Source organism: Lathyrus oleraceus, chromosome 2, assembly GCF_024323335.1.
Source record: "Lathyrus oleraceus cultivar Zhongwan6 chromosome 2, CAAS_Psat_ZW6_1.0, whole genome shotgun sequence".
NCBI classification, from domain to species: domain Eukaryota; kingdom Viridiplantae; phylum Streptophyta; class Magnoliopsida; order Fabales; family Fabaceae; genus Lathyrus; species Lathyrus oleraceus.
Window position 1 is genome coordinate 345,253,299 of NC_066580.1, and position 8,865 is coordinate 345,262,163.

Sequence of the window (8,865 nt, forward strand, 5' to 3'; positions counted from 1 at the left end):
CCTGTGGAGATTAGTGTAAGACCATTGAGTGGCTTCTGATATCCCGTTTTGTTTTAGGAGATTGGTATAAGACCAGTGATTGGCATCCGGTATCCGCCTTTCTTTGCTTTGTTTGTTTATTATTATCCATTGCTATCCCAAAGGACACACTTGAATCATCTGCTATATGATTTCAAAAAGTGAACCTTCTAAGAAGTTTTATTTTCCATCCTCATCCATCCATCATTCATTATGTCCTAAACCTTTTCACACTTCATCTTTCAAATTTGACATAAATGTTGTGCAAACATCTTCCTGTTTTCTAATTAAAAACCTGGACTCAAGTCCTTGACTTTTTTTCAAACTTCATTTCATAATACTTCTTTGAATTGATCTTAATTATACTTTGACTCCATTTTATAATCATAATCAGTTAACTTCATCCACTCAATTGTTTTGGCTTTGACCATTGTTAATGTTTTCATACATGAGCTATAGGTTTGATTTATCTTAGTGGTTGATGTTAATCTCACCTTCTGTCTTTACTGATTGAATTGTAAGTCTTCCTTGCCTATTATAGGGTTAACCCCTCCCTGGCAAGTTGAAGCTGTTCTCACATGGTGGACGTTGTTGTTTGTATAAGGTTGAGTTTTCTCCCGTGGATAACGTAAGACCTAGGGTTTGTGTTTAAAATTGAACCTAACCCACTTTTGGAAATCTTTTAGCCGAACTACGGCGTTTTGATCCTTACCTTTGATGGAAGGTACGTAGGCAGCGGGTTCATCCGTTCAAACCCAATAATAAAACTTGTATATTCTTTTCTCATCATCCCAATCATGTTTGCACAATCTTTATGTCATAATAAATAATAATTTAGTACAACAAGTGTGAAAAGGGCTCCCTAGGAGTACCTAGGACGTAGTGGGTGCCTAACACCTTCCCATTGCGTAATTTACCCCTTACCCAGACTCTCTGATCTTTTTATTAGTTTTCTACGTGTAAAACTTCTTAGGCTTTTGTTCGCTTTTTAGCCAGTCCTTTGGATAAATAAAAGTGCGGTGGCGACTCGAAATTTCAATGTATCTCTTAGCTTATGGTTTAATCGATAGATCATATAGCGACGAATACACCGCTACAGAAAAGTGGCGACTCTGCTGGGGATAGTGACCATCATCTCTGGTTGTAGTGCCTACTTTTCACCCTTGTTGTGCTATATTATCATTTGTTATGTGACATATTTTTGTACAATTTGGGATCACTGTATTGATTGTAATGTGTGAATTGCTTGATATACATTTGCTGTGTGCTTTGGTGATCTGTGAGATGAGTTCTATACCCGAACTCGAGTGCTCTCTAGGATAGGAGAATGGCATAGTCTTGTTGACTGGTGTGGAGTAGTCCTTAGCTAGTTGACTTGCGAGTCCATTCACTTGGTGGAGGTCATGTTGAACTAATAATGTCACACAAGTTATTTGTGGTTAGGCATTATTCTTTCAATCATGTTCCGCAGAAGCCAAGGACCTTAGTTTACCAAACCCATCTTGGCCTATTTTTAGGACCGTAGTGCGGAGGTCGTTCAGATGTCAGTTCTGATACGATTGTTACGCGATACTACACTCATAAGAGTTTCTCTTGAGAATATTCTTGGAATACGAGTATTCGTTCCTCCGATAATATTCGAGAGATGGAACGATGATTATGGGAACCTCTGATAGAACATGTCTGGCAGGTTTAAACCCTAGTACACTCCCTTTGGGTGGTTCTTAACCGAGACTCCATGCTCGTGACTCTCAACAAACCCGTGATTCGTGGTTGAGTCGTTCAAACATTGTTAATATCAATGGATCCCGGATCAGGTGTAAAACCTAAATCCACCAAAGCGGCTGGTTGATATTAAGAATGTTAGAACCGGTTCATGTACCGTTAATATCAATGGAACTTGGGTGTCGATAAGGTGAAAACCTAAATCCACCAAAATGGATGATTGATATTAGGGATACATAGAGCTTTCCCACGACCTTTGTTTGGTGTGCTTTGTTTGATCCTTGAGTGTGTTTGTTGCATTCATACATTCACGCATTCATCCGCATTCATGTCATCAAAAGAGAAAATTTTCAAGGAACTTAAAGGGTTATTTGCAAAATTTTCAGACATGGAAAGACCAAAAAGGTATACAAAGAAATACAACTTCAAGCAGCCTGATGTCAAAGAGTTAAGGAATCTGACATCATATGTATTAGATCCCTTGGGTTTCAAAGCTCGATATGGGAAGCTTCTGCCGCTGTTGACTACTCAGGTGGATGAGGGATTGATGAGTACTCTTGCTCAGTTCTATGATCCGCTCTATCATTGCTTCTTATTTCCGGACTTCCAGTTATTGCCGACTTTGGAAGAATACTCTCATCTTATTGGGATTCCTATTTTGGATCAAGTGCCGTTCAGTGGCCTAGAGAGTATTCCTTCTGCTCGAGAAATTTCCAGCTTGTTGCATATAGATGAAGATCTGATTAGAGCTAATCTGACTACCAAAGGCGGAATTCAGGGTTTTCCTTCCGAGTTCCTCATTGCCCAAGCTACCTTTTATGGGAAGGCCATGAGTGAGGATGCCTTTGAGGCTCTATTCGTACTGCTCATCTATGGATTGGTGCTGTTTCCCAACTTCGACAAGTTTGTAGACATGAACGCTATTAGGATCTTTTCAGTCCTTAATCCGGTTCCGACCTTGTTGGGTGATGCGTATGTCTCCATGCATCTGAGGAATATGAAGAATGGAGGAGTCATTGTCTGCTGTTTACCCCTGCTGTACAAGTGGTTTATTTCGCACTTGCCGCAGACAGTTGCTTTCAAGGAGAACAAGGGATGTCTACGGTGGTCTCAGAGGCTCATGTCTCTCACCAATGATGATATCACCTGGTATGATCGCGTGTATGATACCGTTCAGATCATCGATTCTTGTGGTGAATTCCCCAATGTGCCTCTTCTTGGTACATGGGGTGGGATCAGCTACAACCCTACGCTTGCACGTCGTCAGCTTGGGTTCCCCCTAAAGGATAAACCCCATAACATTCTGTTAGAAGGTGTATTCTTTCAGGAGGGTAAAGATCCCCAAGGCCTGAAAGCCAGATTTGTCCGCGCTTGGCGCAATATTCGCATAAAGAGTAGGAATGAGTTGGGTCCAAAGAACTGCATTGCTTTGGAGCCATACACCTCTTGGGTCAGACAGAGGGCTGCTACCTACCTGATGCCGTATGATCATCCGAGACCTACACTGTTGGATGTGGCTGGGCCTTCAACCCTCCCTACCCAACGTGTAGAGGAGTTGAGAGAAGAAGACCTTTCGCGTGCCTGGATCCGTGAAAGAGAGGAATTGCTGCAGCAGCTCAAGGAGAAGGATGCTATGATTGAATTTCTCGAGCACCGAGTGATCGACGATCCGAACGACACTTGGACTTCTCTGCTTCCTCAGTCTTCCAAATTCTGGAAGAGGAAGTATGATCGACTTGCCAAAGAGAAAGCTGATATGGAGGCTGCCTATGAGAGAGAGATCAAGAAGTTGTGCACTTCTCGTCTTCCAGCATCCCGAGCTAATAGGGATCCATAGGATGTCATTTACCTTTTCTCTTTGTAATATTCAAAAAATGCTGTACTTCTTTGTCTTAATATTTTGAATGAAATATTTTCCATGAGCAATTAAATTGTTAAATATTCAAAACATTGCAAATAATACCCTAAGGGTTCCTTGAAAACAAAGCATTTGCACAAGCATTTCATGCATCATTCTTGCATAAACAGGTACCCATTTTTCTGGTCTTCTGGTTCTAACATCTGTTCTTCATTTATTTTGAAGACAAGCTGACTCACCGGTATTATACCAGGGTCAACTCTGCAAGGATCATGGAGCAGTTGGAACAAGAGAACCAGAGTCTGAGAGATGAAGTCGCCAGACTTGGCGCTTTGATGGAGCAACTTCTCGCTGCCTAGAATCAGCCTGCTCAACAGCCAGCAACTCCGGTTCAGCGGACGGTTATTTCTGAAGTGGCTACATCAACGGTGCCTGTTAGTGCCCATCAGCCTAATGCCATGCCTCCCGGTTTTCCTTGGGGGATGCCTCCCGGCTTTATGCCTGATCTGCCAGCTCCTACCTTTGCTCAAATGCCGGCATCTAGCCCGGTCCCTGTACCCGTTCCTCCTGTCGTGCATACCATGCCTAGGGTAGACGACACCATCTATCACTCTGAGGCTTCTGAAGGCTCAGATGTTCATGAAAAGATGGATGCTATGAACGATCAATTCCTTGAGCTGAGAAAGGAATTGAGGACTCTCCGTGGCAAAGATCTCTTCGGCAAGTCAGCAGCCGAACTTTGTCTAGTTCCCGGTGTTAAGATACCAGTTAAATTCAAGGTCCCAGACTTTGAAAAATATAAAGGGAACACTTGTCCTTTGGCACACTTGGTCATGTATGCCAGAAAGATGTCCACGCAGACCGACAACGATCAACTCTTGATCCACTACTTCCAAGACAGTTTGTCTGGTGCTGCTCTCCGTTGGTACATGAGCCTGGACAGCGTCAACATCCGCTCTTTCAATGATCTTGGCGAAGCTTTCGTCAAGCAATATAAATACAACGTTGACATGGCGCCTGACAGAGATCAACTCAGGTCTATGTCACAAAAGGACAAGGAGTCGTTCAAGGAGTACGCCCAGAGATGGCGTGAGCTGGCAGCTCAAATCACTCCACCATTAGAAGAGAAAGAGATGACCAAGATCTTTCTGAAGACTCTTGGGTCATTTTACTATGAGAGAATGGTGGCCAGCGCTCCCTCTGATTTCACCGAGATGGTGAATATGGGGATGCGTCTTGAAGAAGGTGTCCGCGAAGGACGGTTGGCAAAAGATGATGGTTCTTCCTCTAAGCGATATGGAGCGTTTAAGAGGAAAGAAGGTGAAACGCATGCTGTGCAGTCTCAGCCCAAGCATCGAAGACCCTCTGTTCAGAGGAAGCCTGCACATCGTGCCGGACATCAGCACCAGGTGGCTCATGTTGCGCCTGTATTCAAGGATAATGCTCAACAGTATCAGCATCAACAGCAATATCCGCAACCGCAATACCAACAGCAACAGCAACGTCCACAGCAACAGGCTTACCAGCCTCGTGGAAGTACAACCAATCAAGCTAACATGAACTATGATAGGAAGAAGATCAGCTTTGATCCAATTCCGATGTCGTATGCAGAGCTTTATCCCTCCTTGTTGGAGAGGAAATTGGTTTCTCCCAGGGATCCTCCTGCTATTCCTGCCAATCCGCAATGGTGGTACAAACCAGACCAGCATTGTGTCTACCATTCCGGTGCTCCGGGCCACAACGTTGAGAACTGTTTCCCGCTGAAGAATAAGGTTCAAGACCTTATGAGAAGTGGAATTCTGAGTTTTGAGGACTCAAACCCGAACGTCACCAGGAACCCATTGCCTTCGCATGGGAAATCTGTGAACATAATTCAGGAGGACATTGGGAAATACAAGGTAAAGTATGTCAGTCATATCCGGCAATCGTTGGTTGATTTACATAAGATGATGTGTCAGCACAGTTATTTGGAGCATAACCACGATAAGTGCCGTGTCTGTTCTGTTAACCGCTTGGGTTGTGATCAAGTCCGCAGAGAGCTTCAGAAGATGTTGAATGAAGGTACCATTGAGATTCTCCAGAATCGCAATGTTGATACAGTTGAACCCGAGGTGAATGTCATATCACCGGTGTTCAAACTACCAGAGCCAGTTGTTATTCGCTATAATAGCAACAAACCGAAGATTTCCCCTGCTTTGATTATCAAACCAGCTGGCCCTGTGCCTTACTCATCTGATCGAGCTGTGCCATTCCGGTACAATCCTGTTGCTGTCCAGGATGGAGCCGAAGTGCCTTTGCCTTCAACTTCCGTGACCACTATTGCTGATGTTAGTGGGTTGACCCGCAGTGGTCGTGTATTTTCTGCGCCTGCTAAGGCTGTTTCTTCTGAATCTGTTGAGCGTCCGGTTGGGACCGCTGTGAATGTTCAGAATCCGGCACTTGATGTTGCCAAACCCTCCTCGTCTGTACAAAAGACTCCTGTTTCTTCTGTTGGCCCTAGTGGCATTGTTGATGAAGAATCTGATGAGATGCTGAGGCTCATCAGAAAGAGTGAGTACAACATTGTAGACCAGCTTCTACACACGCCCTCCAAGATTTCCATTCTTTCTCTATTGCTGAATTCAGAACCCCATCGGGAATCTCTTCAGAAAGTTTTGGACCTGGCGTACGTTGATCATGACGTCACCTTGGAACAATTTGATAGCATTGTTGCAAACATTACTGCTTGCAACACTTTGAGCTTTTGTGACGCTGATCTCCCTGAGGAGGGAAGAGACCACAACATGGCTTTACACATATCAATGAACTGCAAATCTGATGCAATGTCCAATGTGTTGGTGGACACTGGATCATCTCTGAATGTATTGCCAAAATCCACACTCTCCAGATTGTCGTATCAAGGTCCTCCTATGAGGCAGAGTGGAGTTGTTGTGAAAGCTTTTGATGGGTCGCGCAAGACCGTGATTGGGGAAGTTGATCTCCCAATCAAGATAGGACCAAGTTATTTCCAAGTTACCTTCCAAGTAATGGATATCCACCCATCATACAGCTGTCTCTTAGGCAGACAATGGATTCACGAGGCTGGCGCCGTGACATCCACCCTACACCAGAAGCTGAAATTTGTGAAAAATAAGAAATTGGTTGTAGTAGGGGGAGAAAAGGCTCTCCTGGTCAGTAATTTGTCTTCTTTCTCGTACATTGACGCAGAGGATGAAGTTGGAACTCAGTTCCAAGCTTTATCCATTGATAAACCAATCGAGAAGAAGTCTCCTTCATTCACTTCCTACCGTGATGCAAAGCTGGCCATTGAATGTGGTGCAGTTGCTGGTTTAGGGAAAGTGCTTGAACTTGAAGATAACCGATCCCGGGCTGGCATTGGCTATGGTTCTGGGGCATGCAACGAGCAAGGTCTGTTCACGAGTGGAGGATTCATCCATGCTGATCAACCTGCAGAAGAGGAAGCTGCTGCTATCATTGAAGAAGAAGATGCAGAAGAGTTGAACAATTTTGTTATTCCTGGTGGTGTCTGCCACAATTGGGTCGCTGTGGATGTTCCTACAGTTATCCATAGATCAGAGTAATTGTTCATTTTGTTTAAAACCCTTCTCCCATGCCAAAAGGAGAAGTGATGACATTGTTGGCAAAGCATATATACAATGATATTTTCATTCAATTTTCGCATTGTCAAAACATTTGTTTTTCCTTTGTTTTCACTTTTTGCTTTTCTTTATGAAATCAGTGATCACAAAAAACCATAAAAACAAAAATAAACGCTATAAAAGCAACATTTTTCATCTGCATAATGATTTGCTTGTCTAAATTCTAAAGTTTTTTCTTAACCAAAATCATTATGCAGGTTGATCCTAAAACCCATTGAACATAATGATCCAACGCCATCTCCCAATTTTGAATTCCCTGTATTTGAGGCAGAAGAAGATGACGTTGAAGAGATTCCTGATGAGATCACCCGTCTCCTTGAGCACGAAGAGAAGATCATTCAGCCGCATCTCGAAGACTTGGAAACAGTCAACTTGGGGTCTGAAGATTGTGAGCGCCTGGTGAAGATTGGGGCACTTCTTGAAGAGTCTGTTAAGGAAGATTTGATCAGCTTGCTACGAGAATATTCAGATATCTTTGCTTGGTCCTATGAAGACATGCCGGGTTTAGATACAGATATTGTGCAACACTTCCTGCCTTTGAAGCCTGAGTGCGTGCCTGTGAAGCAGAAGCTCAGAAGAACTCATCCAGATATGGCAGTGAAGATCAAAGAGGAAGTTCAGAAGCAAATTGATGCGGGGTTTCTGGTGACTTCGACATATCCTCTATGGGTGGCCAATATTGTGCCTGTTCCTAAGAAGGACGGAAAAGTCCGTATGTGCGTTGATTACAGAGATTTGAATAAAGCTAGCCCAAAAGATGATTTTCCTCTACCACACATTGACATGTTGGTAGACAATACAGCTAAATTCAAAGTCTTTTCCTTTATGGACGGATTTTCCGGATATAATCAAATCAAGATGGCACCAGAGGATATGGAGAAGACAACATTCATCACACCTTGGGGAACATTCTGTTATCGAGTGATGCCCTTCGGTTTGAAGAACGCCGGAGCCACGTATCAACGAGCTATGACTACCTTGTTTCATGATATGATGCACAAGGAGATAGAAGTCTATGTTGATGATATGATTGCTAAGTCCCGAACGGAAGTTGAGCATATTGAGCATTTGTTGAAGCTTTTCCAGCGTTTGAGAAAGTTCAAACTTCGTCTGAATCCTAACAAATGTACTTTTGGAGTCCGTTCCGGCAAGTTGTTGGGTTTTGTGGTAAGTGAAAGAGGTATTGAGGTTGATCCTGCAAAGGTCAAAGCAATACAAGAGATGCCCGCACCCAAAACTGAGAAGCAAGTCCGAGGTTTTCTTGGCCGCTTGAACTACATTTCCAGATTTATATCCCACATGACTGCCACATGTGCGCCGATATTCAAGCTCCTCCGGAAAGATCAGTCTCATGATTGGACCGAGGATTGCCAGAAAGCTTTCGACAGTATCAAAGATTATCTGTCTGAACCTCCGATTTTGTCTCCGCCCGTGGAAGGAAGACCTCTGATTATGTACTTGACAGTTCTTGAAGACTCGATGGGTTGTGTACTCGGTCAACAAGATGAATCAGGGAAGAAGGAGTTTGCTATCTACTACCTCAGTAAGAAGTTTACTGATTGTGAGTCTCGGTACTCTACGCTTGAGAAGACGTGCTGTGCTTTA